The sequence below is a fragment of the Macrobrachium nipponense genome, chromosome 3 (assembly GCF_015104395.2).
Source record: "Macrobrachium nipponense isolate FS-2020 chromosome 3, ASM1510439v2, whole genome shotgun sequence".
NCBI classification, from domain to species: domain Eukaryota; kingdom Metazoa; phylum Arthropoda; class Malacostraca; order Decapoda; family Palaemonidae; genus Macrobrachium; species Macrobrachium nipponense.
Genome location: NC_087202.1, coordinates 113,803,862 through 113,821,954, shown reverse-complemented (window position 1 = coordinate 113,821,954; position 18,093 = coordinate 113,803,862). Strand labels below are relative to the sequence as shown.

Sequence of the window (18,093 nt, the reverse complement as noted above, 5' to 3'; positions counted from 1 at the left end):
ATACCACGAAATCCTCTAAGTAAACGTTCTTTTTTCAGAGTGAAGGACAGACTGAGCCCTCCTTGACATCCAATATTGTTTATAAATATACCTGTCCCAGATGTAGTCTGGGAACTTACGTTGGATGTACGAGGCTTCTCAGGGTCCGTTTCTGCTCCCATCAAGGTGTCAGCTTTAGGACAGGGTGCAGATTGTCCAATCCCGAATTATCGATTATTCGGAATCACTCTCAGATTTGTGGTGCCCGCTTGGACATCAATGATTTTAAGATTATTGTATCAGCAAGTAGAGACAACGAGTTTATGGTATTGGAATCCCTTCTTATAAAAACCAATGTACCAACACTAAACATCCAATCGTCGTCCACACAACTGTTTTTAGCATAACTGCCTGTTTGTCTACTCTCCATGTTCGTTTTATTCATTTTTCTTATGTTTATTTTTTCTCAGCCTTTTTAGTCACTTTTTAACTCTTTTAACCTTGGTAGGTGTTCCTTTCGAGTTCTCGTTTTAATTTCTATTTGTAAATATCAAGTATTTGTTGTGCTTTTTTAGATTTTTTATATGAGTAAGTGATGTTTTATTATTCATAATATACAATTTCAGCCTTGAGGATGCATCATGTGATGTGAAACGTTGGTGTAATAACGAGACTTGTGAAAGACATTTCTTTAACCTCTTCAACCTGGATATATATATATATATATTATATATATATATATATATATATATATATATATATATATATATTATATATACATATATATATATATATATATATATATATATATATATATATATGATGTATGTATGTATATATATATGCGTGTGTGTATAGCCGTACATACACACATACATATACGCCCTTTTGCCCGTTAAAAGATGCGACGCCTGAAAGGTAATGTCAAACAATTATAATCAAGTTCCTAGTGATGAGTATGTACATAATTTAATCATCAATTTCTTCTTCAATTTTAGTTTTCTGTAAACAAAAAAGAAAAAAAAAAAAAAAAAAAAACTATTGTACTGGCTTTGCTGTCCGTCCGCACTTCAATCTGCCCGCCCTCAAAATTTGAAAACTACTGAGTGTAGATAGAGGGCTGCAATTTGCTATGTTGATCATCGTCTTTCCAATCACCAAACATACCAAATCGCAGCCCTCTACCCTCGGTATTTATTTCATTCAAGGTTACAGTTAGCCATAATAGTGTTTCTGGTAACGATATAGGATAGGCCACCACCGTGTCGTTGTTAAAGTTTCGTGGGCAGCGGCTTATAAAGCATTATACAGAGACCACAGAAAGGTAGATATGTTTTAGGTGGCCTTGACCATAATTGAGAGTTTGTGCGAAAAAAACTTAGAAAATTATATAAAAAAAAAGAGGCCTTCGTATGTTACCATAGCAACAAAGACGAATGATGATATCGGTGATAATGAAAATGAAGATGATGATACGTCTTCGACCAAAGGGAGCCTTTATTATTCGCTGGTGGTGGGAATTCATTACAAGCAGGATCTTTTAAAGAGGGGGAAATATATTGGTTTTAATAATCAAGTTAAGCGCAGGCGAGACGGCGGGTTTTATATCGCCCTGACGCTGTAATTGGGCCCCGGAGTTTTGCAATAATGAATTCCCCCGTTGCCCGTCAGCCTTAGTGCAGCAGCGGCAGCAAATTGCACCAGAGCGCGCTCTCTCTCTCTCTCTCTCTCTCTCTCTGTGGTGTTTTTTTTTTATTTACTGCTGCATCTCTCTCTCTCTCTCTCTCTCTCTCTCTCTCTCTCTCTCTCTGGTGTTTTTTTTTTTATTTATCTGCTCATATCTGCTCTCCTCTCTCTCTCTCATCTCTCTCTCCCTCAATCTCTCTCTCTCTCTCTCCTCTCTCAGTCTCTCTCTCTCTCTCTCTCTCTGGTGTTTTTTTATTTATCATCTGCTCATATCTCTCTCTCTCTCTCTCTCTCTCTCTCTCTCTCTCTCTCTCTCTCTCTCTGGTGTTTTTTTTTATTTAACTGCTTTCCATAATCTCTCTCTCTCTCTCTCTCTCTCTCTCTCTCTCTCTCTCTCTCTCTCTTTCTGGGTGTAAATGCAGCAGACCCAGAGACAGTATAAAGTTCAAGAAACGAACTAAAGAAAATAGGAGTAGTAAAAAAGATGACAAATTGCCTTTTAATGTGGATAAGTGTAAAGTGTTACAAATAGGAACTAACCGCCATCATGCCTACTACATGCTGCTTGGGAATGACATAAATAGTGTAGAACAAGAAGAGGACCTTGGAGTTATTATTACCAAGGACTTTAAATCCACAAGACAGTGCATAAAAGCTGAAAAGAAGGCACAGAAACTAGTGGGATACATAAAGAGACAGTTCAAATACAGAATCCAGAAGAACGGTGCTGGAGCTCTGCACATCAATAGTTAGACCTCATCTTGAATATGCAGTACAGTTTTGGTCACCAACACTAAGAAAGGACATAAACAGACTAGAGGTGGTACAAGCAAGAGCCACAAAGTTAATTCCATCCATAAGGCAAATAGGTTACCAAAGACGCTTAGAGAGCCTGAACATGTATGACTTAGAAACACGACAGTTGGGAGAACAAGTAATAGAAACATTCAAAATACTGAAAGGCATAACAAAAGTGGACAGTACCCTCTTCACATTAAACGAAAACCACACAAGAAATAATGGATGGAAACTAGAACTGGAGAGATGTAACGCACCTCATTCTTTACATACGGGATATGTAACACCTGGAATGAACTGCCACCAGGAGTTGCAAACAACGAGTGCGGAAGAGTTTAAGAAAAAGCTGGACAAGATCATTTTGGCACTATGAATGAAGTAAGATCTGCTCCTAGAGATAAGTAAGCACAAGATGTCTCCTCGATGGACTAATAAGTTTTTGAGACATCCTAATCCTTGTAACTACTTGTAACACACACTCTCTCCTTCTTCTCTCCTCTCTAGGTTGTTTTTTTTGTAATTTCTTTTACTCCTCTCTCTCCTCTAGTGTTTTTTGTAATTTCCTCTCTCTCTCTCTCTCTCTTCTCTCTCTCTCTCTAGTCGTTTTTTGTTATTTTCTTCTTCTCTTCTCTAGTTCTCTTCTTCCTCTCTTCTCCTCTCTTCTAGTGTTTTTTTGTATTTCTTTATCTCTCTCTCTCTCTCTCTCTCTCTCTCTCTCTCTCTCTCTCTCTGTAGTGTTTTTTGTATTTCTTTACTTACTCTCTCTCTCTCTCTCTCTCTCTCTCTGTAGTGTTTTTTTTTGTATTTCTTTACTCTCTCTCTCTCTCTCTCTCTCTCTCTCTCTCTCTCTCTCTCGCTTTTTTTGTATTTTTCTTTTCTCTCTCTCTCTCTCTCTCTCTTCTCTCTCTCTCTCTCTCTCTCTCTCTCTGGCGTTTTTTGTATTTCTTTACTCTCTCTCTCTCTCTAGTGTATTGTGTATTTCTTTACTCTCTCTCTCTCTCTCTCTCTCTCTCTCTCTCTCTCTGGCGTTTTTTTATTTCTTTGTTTTCCTAACTCTCTTTCTCTCTGTATTTTTTTAATTTCCTTGCTTTCCTTACTCTCTCTCTCTCTCTCTCTCGTCTCTCTCATCTCTCTCTCTCTCTCTCTCTCTCCTAGTCATTTTTTTTTTTTTGCTGCCCTTACTTTCTTTTGTGACTTCATTTTGTGTTGGCCTTTGAACACGGTTGCTATGGAAATCAGAACTGAGGTGACTCGCCTCAACAGTTTAAAAATTCAAGGAATTATGATGTTTTTTTGTATTTCTTTACTCTCTCTCTCTCTCTAGTGTTTTTGTATTTCTCTCTCTCTCTCTCTCTCTCTAGTGTTTTTTGTATTTCTCTCTCTCTCTCTCTCTCTCTCTCTCTCTCTCTCCTTTAGTGTTTTTTGTATTTCTTTACTCTCTCTCTCTCTCTCTCTAGTGTTTTTTTGTATTTCTCTCTCTCTCTCTCTCTCTCTCTCTCTCTCTCTCTCTAGTGTTTTTTGTATTTCTTTACTCTCTCTCTCTCTCTCCTCTCTCTCTCTCTCTCTCTCTCTCTCTCTCTCTCTCTCAGTGTTTTTTGTATTTCTTTACTCTCTCTCTCTCTCTCTCTCTCTCTCTCTCTCTCCCTCTCTGTAGTGTTTTTTGTATTTCTTTACTTACTCTCTCTCTTCTCCTCTCTCTCTCTCTCTCTCTCTCTCTCTCTGTAGTGTTTTTTTGTATTTCTTTACTCTCTCTCTCTCTCTCTCTCTCTCTCTCTGGCGTTTTTTGTATTTCTTTTCTCTCTCTCTCTCTCTCTCTCTCTCTCTCTCCTCTCTCTGGCGTTTTTTTTTGTATTTCTTTACTCTCTCTCTCTCTCTAGTGTATTGTGTATTTCTTTACTCTCTCTCTCTCTCTCTCTCTCTCTGGCGTTTTTTTTTTTTCTTTGTTTTCCTAACTCTCTTTCTCTCTGTATTTTTTTAATTTCCTTGCTTTCCTTACCCTCTCTCTCTCTCTCTCTCTCTCTCTCTCTCTCTCTCTCTCTCTCTCTCTAGTCATTTTTTCTTTTTTTGCTGCCCTTACTTTCTTTTGTGACTTCATTTTGTGTTGGCCTTTGAACACGGTTGCTATGGAAATCAGAACTGAGGTGACTCGCCTCAACAGTTTAAAATTCAAGGAATTATGATGACTCTCGCATTTATAGGTTCGTTATCCTCAGGAGAACCATTTATCCTCGCATCATTGGACTGTGGAACTTCAGCCTCCCAGAAGATGTCGTGCAGTTGGAACTTCAGAAGTTCAACCTATGATGCAATATACTATTACTACCCTTATACTATTCTTCTTGCATTTTAATACATTTTTATTCATCTTTTTAATTTATTATCTTATTTTCTCCCTTTTGATAAGTGGGATTTCCTCTTCATATATTTCCCTTTACTTCCTCTTACTTCTTCCTAATGAATTTTCAGTCAGTGGCACCTGTGGACTTGTTCCATATGAATAGGTTTCATCTACTGAATATAATAATAATAATTTATTTCCCTTAAGGCTTCCAAGACAAAATGGCTGAAGAACCTGTTAACCAAGCATCCCTGTTTATGGCTTTGCTTCTGTCTGTTATCTTGTTTCTACCTTTCTGTCTTACCATCTTATACCAACTGTTGTTGACAGAGCAATATCTCCTCCCTTTCAGACCTCTGGTGGCATTTCAAGAACCCATCCTGTCATTTACTCCCTTTTTACTCCTTTTTATTAACGACGTTCACCTTTCACTGTTGTTTTTACTCGATCTGGAACTGCCCCTTCTATATGTGTTAATTAATGTCTTGTGGACTCATCTCAATGGGATTCCATAATTTAGTGAAATGTAAACCCTCCGAGATTCAATTCCTAACTGGTTCGTCTGCTTTCCCCTTCAGATCTTCCATTACATCCGAGGAAAATATAATTATACTTCTTACAATGCATGTCTTTGAAGTTCGTGTTACGACGAAATGGTTTTGGAGAGATAATACAAATCAGATTGCTATATCTGCTTCTAAGAAATTGAATTGTATTTTTCTTCCCAGTAGAGATAGCTGTATGCTGCCCATAATCGCTTCCGTTTAGAATGTTGGTCATACTTCGTGTGCTACACATTCTGCCGCCAACCGAGACTGTATTGAGTTGTATGTAAATTCTTTTGATAAATACTCTTATCTTCACCCTTCCTCTCATTCCTGGTTCTCTCTGGCCCAGGGTGATTTCTCACTGATTTTCATCTGTGGGTTTGTTGTTCCGGTCATCGCTCTATTCAGCTCGAAGCGGAAGCTCTTCTCATCAAAGGGTCTCGTAACACAATCCAGACTATTCCTCCTTTCTCCTTATATTTACTCTATGAATCAGTAATCCCCCGATTTCACAGTTATCTCTCTCCATTCCCATCCTTTTGGTCTCTCTATTTGTGCACTCCTACTCCCATAGCCTATTACTTATGGTTATTTATAGCTTCCCTTCGGTCCTCAGCTGTATCCCCTTGCATTCAATTTTACTGTACCTCTGTTCATGCTCTCATTTATCTTACTTTCCAGCCTCTCCTAACACTGATTCTACATTATTTCCAGCCCTGTCTGGTCTCATAGGTCCTTTCCATTCCTTTCCATAATGCTATGGAAAGGAATGGGATATAAAATTATGGCCCTTGGCCTAAATTTTATATTCCATTCCTTTCCATAGCATTTTATCCTGTAAGAGGCAGGTGAATTTTTTCTTCGAAGTTAAACCTCATCTGTCTTAGCACATTACCCATACCACTCCCCCCCCCCCCCCCCCCCCCCCCCCCCCCCCCCCCCCCATTCATCTCTTTTTCTGTCCTATCAGTGTTCCCAATAAAAAAAAATCGTTTCACTTGTGTGGTAAAAGACTCCAGAGATCGTAATTGGTAGATAAAATGTCCTCGTATTGGGAAATGCGCGTTCTTTACTTAAAGCATGAGGCTAATAATTCATGTTTCATATTATTCTTTTACCGTCTTCTCTTTTTTTTTTTATATTATTTCATATATGGTGTTCTTGTTCTTGGGAACCTTCCCAGTGATATGAATAGGATGTTTTTCTACGAATAAGTTTACAGTGTGAAAACAAGAACAGGTCTAAATAATAATGATAATAATTAGATGAGTTTATCCAGTGGTCTATGAAAATTAGTAAATTTCAGTATGATAATGTTACGATTGTCGCAATTATAATTCAGAAAATGGGTTTAGATCATTTTCATCATAAACATGATAAAGTCATGACAAATTTCACGTCAGTTTGACGCTTTTAATATATTAATCAGTAAAGTATAATTGAATAAGCTATTACCCAGTAATTACGCGTTGGCCACTGCCCTTGATAAAACAACGATTTTGAAGCTTTAGTGACAATCCAGTGAAAAATCGGTCAGTGTCGCCTTCAGAGTCTCGAGATATTTCAGAGGAATTTCGTACAAGAACCTCTTCAGAAGAATCCTTGATATTCAGAAGAAAATGTAGTTGAATTCCCACATTATGTGAGCCTCGTTTCGAAGAGATGCCGGAGTCCTTAAAGTGACATATGATTACAAAGTGAGATAATGTCAATTTTCTTCTACCTTGCGTTCTCGAAAATACATCAGAACAGAACAGAACATCTAATTTAGGCTCAAGGCCAAGCGCTGGAAACTATGAGGTCATTCGGCGCTGAAACGAAAATCAACAGTAAGCAAGAGTGAAAGGTGTAACAGAAGCAAAACCTCGCAGTTGCACTATTATAGAATTGTTAGGAGAGGATGGAAAGTAAGACGGAAGAAAGAGAATATGAAAGGTACAGAAAGAAGGAATGAAAGTGGCTGCAGTTCGGGGCGGAAAGGGAAGCTACAACGAACCTTAAGCAATGTCTGCAGTGCGCCGCATGATATGCACTGACGGCATTAACCTCCTACGGGGTAAAAATAGGTCAGCTTCACAATTGTTTTCAGTCGCACAATCAAGAACTATTCGAAAGGTTCCTGTTAAATTTCGTAAAGATTAATGTATCCAAAAGTGGTTTATTAAACCCCTGAAACATCTACCGCACCTGGTGAGCAACTGGAGAGCTGCCGTTCATTCTCGAGGGTTTTATACAGCATTATGCGTGGTACAGAAAACTCGATTGCGCCGTAGAAACGTCGGCTCATTTTTTTTTTACTCGTTTCTTTAGATCTAACTTATTATTATGACTCTTTTCAGTTTTCTGTAAAAGAAAAAAATTGAGATGACTATTTGTCTTTCAGCCGCACTCTTTCTGTTCCTTCCTCAGACCTAAAATACTACTGAAGCTAGAGGCCTGCAGATTGGTAGGTTGACCATCCACCCTCCAATCATCAAACATACCAAATTGCAGCCCACTTACCTCAGTACTTTTTATTTTAACTAAGGTTAAAGTTAGCCATGATCATGCCAACACACAGGCCCACCACCGGGCCATGGTTGAAGGTTTTATAGGCCAGGGCTAAGAGTTTCGTGGGACTTGGACGAGAGTTTCATACAGCATGTTATACGCTGTACAGAAAATTAGTTTGTGGCGAAGAAACTTGGGTTCAGTTTTTGCATGTTTATTCGTATGTATTATAAGATATATCAGAAAAGTTTGCCATAAATATAAAACAAAATTAATTTTTCAAGTAATCTATGCATCAGCTCTTCTCGTGATCATTTGAAATATATTTCTGCACTTTGAGGTATCTTTAGATATACTTCTCTGCAGTCATACGGGAACGAATTAAGCTCCCTTGACGACTGTTTCTTCCGATTCTCGGAAGACGAAAAATGCTCATTATTGGCTGCCGAAAACGAAGGCAACGTCTCACAAAGAGAGAGGTTTTCTGGTACATTTTAGTATTCGAGCGTCAAACTTTGAATCAAGTAGCCAATATTGGAGGCAAAATTGGAGACGCCAGCGATTGTTAAGACGACGCCATACACCCAATATTAAGTTTGACTTCAGAAATCTGTTTTGCATAGAACGCAATATTTTACAAAGATTTCGTATTAAAATTTTATTACAGCCTCCTTGAACTTCGGCCCCCTGATATGTGCCCGGTTAAACTGTTAGTTGGATTGACAGTTATGTGGACTGGAGAGTAATCGTCATGTATGGGCGTGATTTGAACAGATGATTTGCGGGTGGCCTGAACTGGTCGTTTGACATAAGCCTATTGTATACTTCATTTTCATGATCCACTAATTAAAAAAAAAATTTAAAAATACCCCAAGAAGATTTTCATTCCACATGCCCTGGTCGTCTTAAGGGGCATTTAAGAAAAGGTATAATGGCATAATCGCATCGAATGCACAACTATTTTCACAAGTCATTTACCGCATCAGTTCACATGCATTGGCGAGTGAGCGATAGGATGTATCCGATATTAATCTTACCCATATAATCGAATGAAGCCCGGGAGAGATACATAGAGAGAGAGAGAGAGAGAGAGAGAGAGAGAGAGAGAGAGAGAGAGAGAGAGAGAGAGAGAGAGAGAGAGCAGAGTTAGGTACGGAAGGCAAAAACATAAAAAAAAAAAGGCAGTTGAAAATAACCGCTGTAATCTCGGTGTCCTTTTTCATTTGCTTCACACAAAGGAGATTTCTTTGGAAACGCTTCAAAAGTGCGGGGAAAAAATAAAACGGAGGTCTCTCGGTCTCAGATGACGGGGAAGAACTGAGCTGGGAAGAGAAGCCTCACGGGTTATCTGTCTACATTCTTACGTACTTTTATTTGGACCGGTTCTTGAAAGATTAATTGAACTTTCTCCTCGTTTGTCACACTGTATGGGAGAAAGGAACTTATGGGAATATATATATATATATATATATATATATATATATATATATATATATATATATATATATATATATGTATATATATATATATATATATATATATATATAGATATATATATATATATATATATATATATATATATATATATATATATATATATATATATATATAAGATCTATATATTATATATATATATAGATATATATATGTATATATATATATATATATATATATATATATATATATATATATATATATATATATATATATATATATATATATATATATATAATATCTATATATATATAGATATATATATAGATATATATATATATATATATAGATATAATATATATATCTATATATATATATGATATATATATATAGATATATATAGATATATATATATATATCTATATATATATATATCTATATTATATATATATATAATATATATATATATATATCATATATATATATATTATATATATATTGATATATAGTATATCTATATTATATTATATATATATATCTATATATATATATATAGATATATATATCTATATATATAGATCATATATATATCTATATATATAAGATATATACATATATCTATATATATATATCTATAGATCTATATATATATAATATATATATATATATATATAGATCTATAGGATATATATATATATATAGATAGATATATAGATTATATATATATATATATATAGATCTATAGATATATTTTATATATATATCGATATATATTTATATATATAGATTATATTTATATATATATATATATATATATATATATATATAGATCTTATATATATATATATGTATATGTATATATATATATATATTACGTATATATATAGATAATATATATATATATATATATAGATATATATATATATATATATATATATATATATATAAATAAAACACGCATACAGTGGAAAGCAACTAGCTTAGAATTTAGAATTTGTTGATCCAACTTTTACAACATTAAATCTCAACTTCAAGGATGTAAAATGATACAATATACAAATTAGAAGCATTTTCAACAAAAGCAATATCTATAAAGATTAATTCGTAAAAAAGCATTAAATAGCCTAAATTGAAAAACAAATACGAAGTTAAAAGAAAACTTAAACCCCACCGGATCTTCAATACAATGCGACACTCTCCTTTTTGGAAGGCTGAACGTTAACTGTACTATATACAAAACCGTGTAAGAGGTCTGACAAACGATGGCAAAAGCTGCTTCCCATTTAAATATTTCCAAAATGAAGAGAGGATAGCTATAGTGTGTTTTGGCAGTGATATGAAAATCTCTATAAGAAAACGAAGTTTCACATTTATTGCAAACATTTCGTATGCCAGAAAAATTTTTGGTTAAGCAATCTTCTGGTGGCTCCCCGCCTATATCCTAATTTTAGCTTACTTGGGGAGTAAGCCTACAGAGTACTTTGTAGTTAATAGTGTTCTTGTTAGGGGGATACGAAAGGTCGATGGGAGAGCCTAAAAAGATCTGAAAAGGGCGATTCGCGTTGATTTAAAGGTACAGGAATTTTAGGATAGGATATTTTTTATTTATCTATTAGAATGAAAATCTAAAAGATAAATAATGTGCATGTTAAACAGTACAGTACAATTATTTCTAATAAAATATAGCGTATATATTTTAAATTTCGTCCGTGAATCAAGGCAGTATTTGACCGTAGATTTTATCTTGTTTTGATTTACGTTAAAAGATATATAGGAATATAATGCTCAAAACTTATGCGAGAGAGAAAGTTCTTGCACGCGGTCCCGAGTAAGCTAGAGATCGTATCACGTCTTGTTCATTTCAGGAAAGCAAAGCAATAGGCCACCAAAGATTACATTAAAGCAGGAAGTTGATCTTTGTGAAGGCTGTTCTGTATAAATTTAATATAATCACTTCCAGAAAAGTTTTCTGGACTATTGTCTGCAGTTGTAGTTTTAATGTGCTGGCATAAATAAAATGAATAGAGGCATACATTAATAATATTTGTGTACGTGAGGAACAGATTATGTGGCTGAAATGTATTAATAAAGAACTTTTGCGCATATTTGCTGAATAAGGATGGATGGAACGAATTATTTTAAGAGATAATAATAACAATTCGTTATCTCGTGCATAACTTACAATTATTTTTTATGGTTTTCTGTTCTCTTTATTAATGGTGCTCCACCTTGACAGTATAAAAAAAATTTCATATGAAGAACATGTGATATGATATACATATTTTAGTACTGTCGGGATAGTTGTTTATAAGTTATCACTGGATATTGTTCTTAAATGGATTCTTGATTACCTCTGTCGTATTGATATATTCAAGGCTACAAACACGTAGCGAAAGCGAAATGCGATTTCTTTACTTACTACTTTAACCAAAAGAAAGATAAACCGACAAATATCGGTAAGTATTCTTTTTAAGTATAATAATTACGTATCCACAGACATTCTCCATTTCCACTGTGAATTTTTTCGATGACACAGATTTGTTAAATATATCAAAGATGGTATTTACATTTTCGATCCGCTGAAATACGTATAATTGCTTAAAACTGGAGACTGAAGATTTCCAATAGTCAACCAAAATTGCTAGAGCAATATTTTCAAAGTTAAGCTTACGCTCTTGCACACGTATTTTAATCAGTTCTGTTAAGATGTTCTTAAAGATTTTTACATCCAGCTATATGCTCTCTAACGTAGCAGGCCAAATTATCACAGATTCATTAATAATTTAGCAACGAAACTTGCAATACGGGAATCGATATTAATCTCTGATTTATCTAATAAATCTATTGAGTCATGTTCATGCCTTATATTTTTATTAAAAGTAATACCATCCAACTCCCTAAGGGTATCAACAAAGAGTTCAGGAAAATTCTGTAAAGTAGAACCAAGAACTAAGACCTGTTAGCCTTGCGGGAACATTTGTATTGTGCTTTTCAACGCTCCATAAAAATACGATCAAGTTTGAGAGGTGAAACAAAACTTCTTGTGAAGTTTTCGTTCTTTTTATTCATTTTTAACTTTTTCATTGATTATTCATTTTTCCTACTAGATCACTTTTACTAGAAATTACCATTGTATCGTTTGTCGCTACGAAGTATATGTTTTACCGGTTTTCAGTTTGTTATTGTTACTGTAGAATATTACAAGTCTTCCTTTACTAGGGAAGGGAGAAAGTATGTGCTAAGTGCCAGTTCATAGATTGACTGAACATTTTTTAGCATAGCCATTTCGTGAAAGTACACACACACACACACACACACACACACACACACACACATATATATATATATATATATATATATATATATATATATATATATATGTGTGTGTGTGTGTGTGTGTGTGTGTGTGTGTGTGCATATATATGCATAGATGTATATATACATACATACATCGAGCTACATATGTCCTTTTTATATCTAATTCGCTCTACATCGGAATAAATATATTTTCATAAATGTTTAACCGAAGGGGAATTTTTTAGTCGATAAGAGATTTGTCGGCTCCCAGGCGTGAACCATCGAAACCAACAAATTCAGGACGACAGTGAAGCTTTAACCCACACCGCCACTACAAGAGGCTTATGTTTATGCCGCCTCTCAACTACAAACACCTGTCGCTCTCAGGTATTCGTTGTTATTGGAGTCTGCATCTATCCACCTCGACCTCGGTAACGTTGTAGTGCTTTTGTCAGCACATAGCCATTATATGAGTCATATCACATTACCGTGATTCATATGCATACATCGAGCTACAAATGTCCTTTAATATCTAATTTACTCTACCTCGGTAATGTGATATGACTTATATAAGGGCTATGTGCTGACAAAAGCACTACAACGTTACCGAGGTCGTGGTGGGTAGATGCAGATTCCAATAACAACAAACACCTGAGAGTGACAGGTGTTTGTAGTTGAGAGGCGGCATAAACATAAGCCTCTTGTAGTGGCGGTGTGGGTTAAAGCTTCACTGTCGTCCTGAATTTGTTGGTTTCGATGGCTTGTGCCCGGGAGCCAACAAATCTCTTATCGACTAAAAAATTCCCCTTCGGTTAAACATGTATGAAAATATATTTATTCCGAGATAGAGCGAATTAGATACTAAAGGACATGTGTAGCTCGATGTATGTATATATATCCCTCTATGCACATATATGCACATACGCACACACACACACATGGTGAATTTAAAGACTACGATTTGACTTTTACTATCTTGCAGTACAATCTCTGTTGGAAGGAAACGGTTGCCTTTCACAACAACAAGTGCCTCGGTCATCAGCGGCGAACAGCTTCAAAGACTGTACGTTTATCAGAAGAGAGAGAGAGAGAGAGAGAGAGAGAGAGAGAGAGAATCTTTTCACGAAATCCTTATTACTGGGACTGCGGTCTGTCCCACTCCCAATGGAAAATAAACGCAGGTTTTCCTTAGTGATGGAGTCTTGTACATCAAAAGGAGGTAGTCTAAAGAATACCTCTTTTTTTTTTTATGTGCAACGCTCTGTCACAAAACATAGAAAAATGGCACTTACACACACATATATAATATATGTATATATAATACATATATATATACTATATATATAATATATATTATATATATAGACTATATATATAAATATATATATATATATTATATATATATATATATATATTATATATATATATATATATATATCATATATATAAAATATATATAGAAATATATTATATAGTATATATATCATATATATATTATATATATATATATATACACACACATACACACACACACACACACACACACACACATATATATATATATATATATATATATAATATATATATATATACACACATATATTATGTGTACGTGTAAGTGCAATTTTTCTATGCTTTTTTAAAGAATACCTCCATCACTAAGGAAAACCTGCGTTTATTTTCCATTGGAAGTTGGACAGACCGCAGCCCGTAATTAAGGTTTCCCAGTAATAATCTTTCCTGGTGTTTCCTCTCTCTCTCTCTCTCTCTCTCTCTCTCTCTCTCTCTCTCTTCTGATAAACGTAGTCTTTGAAGCTGTTCGCCGCTGATGACCGAGGCACCTGTAGTTGTGAAAGGCAACCGTATCCATCCAACAGAGATTGTACTGCAAGACTGTAAAATTCAAATCGTTGTCTTTATATTCACCATGTTTTCTGACCTCCTACTAGCCGTCTGCTGGTGTTTCGCTCATATAGATGGATACATAAATGTCATACTTGCATATTAAGCATTTGTACAGCATTCTCAAACGTAACATTTTTCTTTTTTTAATCAAAAGTGTTTCTGTACTTACAGCTCTCTCGTAAAAGCTGCTTGCTCTTTGTTGTTGTGGCTTATTTCATCACTGATATTAAGTGGGTAGGTGTATTGTATTGCTGTCGTTTATCTTCTGTCTCTTTACGTCAATTGAATACAAACGAATCATTCAACCCAATTTCAATTAAAGGGTCAAAAGTTTCTTTTTGAGCTTTTCTCTGTCATTTTCATCCTGCCATAATCAGCTCTTTCACCTGACCTTATACTTTATGCCAAATATCATTTCTATATATGTATAGTGGTTTTGACAGCTTCTGAGGAGGTGAAAGTTAAATCCTCCTTTCATTTTGCCTGGTATTCGTGCTGTTCTACCCATGTTGGGGGATCTTTTCTTATCATAGTGCTATATTCCACTGATGTTGACGTTGCGGTCCTTTAATGTTTCTGCTGATTTATTCCTCAGTTTCTTTTCACCTGACACCATCCTTAAAGGCTCTTGTTATTCCTCACACTAATGTATCGACGTTTGTATGTTCTTGGAAAATCTTTAAACTTCTCCAGGTATGATATTAGATCTATGTCACTCACTCAGAAACTATCTGATAATTCCGAAATCGATAGCCTGTTCATAAGCCTTAAAGCTTCCTTGTCGTGTGATCTCTCGCTTTCTGAACAGAAGCAGAAACCTGATGGCAGCGGCCACAAAGCAAATTTCTGGCATTTTGAGTATCTAGAAGTCCTTGTTCATTAAAGTCGTTTCTCCTTAAGTACGAGCTGGAACCTGCCCTTAAATCCGTCTGGGATTCAGACGTATTGCGGATGAGTTAGTTTTTGACCTTGTGTACAGAGCTCAGGGTGTTATTTATTCTGAAAACTGCGTTGCAGATATTGCTGTTCTCTCTTGGCACCCTAGAAACTAAACACACACAGAGAGAGAGAGAGAGAGAGAGAGAGAGAGAGAGAGAGAGAGAGAGAGAGAGAGAGAGAACGAGCTGTGGTTGTCGAGAACTCTTTTAGTTTCTGAGACCGAAGGCTTTCACTGACTACGGAAGTTATGCCTCCCGAGACTACGGGACGGCATTACTTCTGTCACAGTAGTTTTTACGTCGGTGTGTTCTCTCTCCGTCCTTGTAAGTCCTACAATGCATTTGTATATGTTATTCGCAATCACTAAGATTTAGGACGAAGACTTTCACAGCTTGTTATTCTTAATATTAATGTCTGCGTTTACGTTATTTTCACCATGATACGCGAAGTCATTTCATCTGATGATTGTTTCTTGATAAAATACTGCTGTTTGGGTGGTATGAATGGAGCAATCAGAGCCTTTCTTCCCTTTAACAGTTTCAGTTTATGAAACTGAGAGTAATATTTACTAGGAGCTCATTTTGTGAATAGATATAAGCAGTGAAATATTTAGAACACGCATTTAAGAAGAACTAGAATTTGTGTCTTCTGTGGTTCTACTTTTGAAAAATAGTGTAGTGCACTGATAGGAAATTCTATGACTTTACGTTTTCATGATTATGTCACATTTGCGGTTCAAAGAAGCTTTCAGTACCTATGTGCTTTTCCAAATGATTCTTCCAAAGGACTTCTGCCGTGAAGATTGTTCATAGCTACAATATGAGACCCTTATGCATTTGGAATATCATAATCCTTATTTAATTCTGACCAGGTTCTAAAAGAGCCAAAGAATAAAGACCACTAAAAACAGTATGGTACTTTAGGAGTCCTGACCCTCTTGTTATATTCTTTTTATTCATTTCCATTCAGAGTCACAAATAAATGAATGAAAGAGAAGAGAGGCAAATAAGCCAACACTCTAATATCAACAACAACACATTAAAAATTTCTAGTCAAATTAATAATCAAATCAACTCAAATATTAGCAGATGAAAACGATGTTTTTATATTTCGTGCCAGTGAAATTTAGATGTTCTTTGCAGACATCCAGACATCTTGCTAACAAATACGAAGAAAGGAAATTCTCTCATCTATTCAGTCACCTGACAGGTTCAAAGATAAATGAAAGTGTTCTCAAATTACTTTCGAACCGGTAAGGTGTCATCATTTCTCTTCTCAGAAATCTAAAGTTCCTGAAAAAAATAAGTTTGATAAGAAATCCTTAAAACGGGTAAATTGATAACATAATATAACCCACAACTGCCTCTGATTCCCGTTTTACTTCCATGGTAAGTAAAGCAAGAGCTTTAAATGTTTTAGATATCTTTAAAGATAGAATACTACATACTGTTGTATCCTTTCATATGCTTAAGGAATTAAAAATTACAGTAAAAATGTTCTTCGTTTTATCTTTTTAACTTTGTGCTTTTGAGATAGCACACTTCACGCAGTAAAAGCACAAAAGGCATAAAAAGACTGCCGAAGACAGTATAAGCGCTCTTCCGCCTCAAATCTCAGACCACGAGCTTAAAAACCCATTAAGCTCAAATTGGTCCGAATAAACTGTTTCTCACAGACATTTAACTCTGAAATGAGTCTACGTAAAGTTTTCCTTTTTTTTACGTGCTTAATTATCTCTTGCATTCTGAATTCTCTCTCTCTCTCTCTCTCTCTCTCTCTCTCTCTCTCTCTCTCTCTCTCCAGTAGTTATGCTATTAGCCGTTTATTGTATATAAGAATAAATCTGGAAGTTTTTATTTATTTCGATGTATGGAGAGCTTCCCTAATATTAAGCGAATTTGACTACTGTTCAAAACAGAATAATTTCCACCTCTAATTTATCTGTCCATCAGAATCTATAGGGGAAAACGTGTTGCTTTAATTAGCCCATTCGAGCGTAAACACGCGCCACCTTAAGTTGCTGATATTTATCGCCAAACTTCCAGAGGCTTTGCTCGGATATTATAACAGCAATATTCCGTCGTTATCGCCCGACATTAGTTCAAAAAAGCCTTCCGCTGCTGAGGAGCAGTTTTCTCCCGATCCGAGTTTTACAGCCGAGTTTTCCCTTGACAAGAACTTGCGACTTTCCATTGTTTTGACTGAAGCTTCATTGATTTTCTTTTCTCTTTATACCCGAGGAACCTTTGTTCGCTTTATATGGCGGTTATACTTCCCTTTTCTCTTTCTAGTCCAGACAAATTTAGATGAAAAAAGAGCGAACTTGGGAAAAATAATAAGCTTTTTTATATTTGGCAGAAATACTCCTCAAGGGTCACAAAACAAAGATCTTAAGAGTTCCTCTCCGTAAGGGGGGTACAAACACCTTTATTGGGAAAAACCCCCCTGCGGATTATACCTTTCCGCATATTTACCGATTTTTCTCCAAAAAGGTGCGCCGGACGGATAAAATGTATACGAGCAAGAAAAATAAAAAATGAAATTCTGCACAAGTTCATTTCAATGTTTTTTTGCTCTAAATGTTATGGTTTCGACGCAAATGAGCCCGAAAGTAGAAAAATATGCATCTCGCCTTTACATCCCGTTTAATTACGCTTAAACCGCTCATTTCTTTTAAAA

At 35.4% G+C, this 18,093-nt stretch overlaps 1 pseudogene; it reads right to left on the bottom strand.

The window, feature by feature from the left end:
- Window positions 1–3,335: 3,335 nt before the first annotated feature.
- LOC135222476 (RNA-binding protein 25-like) lies at window positions 3,336–4,516 on the bottom strand (annotated as a pseudogene).
- Between the last annotated feature and the right edge of the window lie 13,577 nt (window positions 4,517–18,093).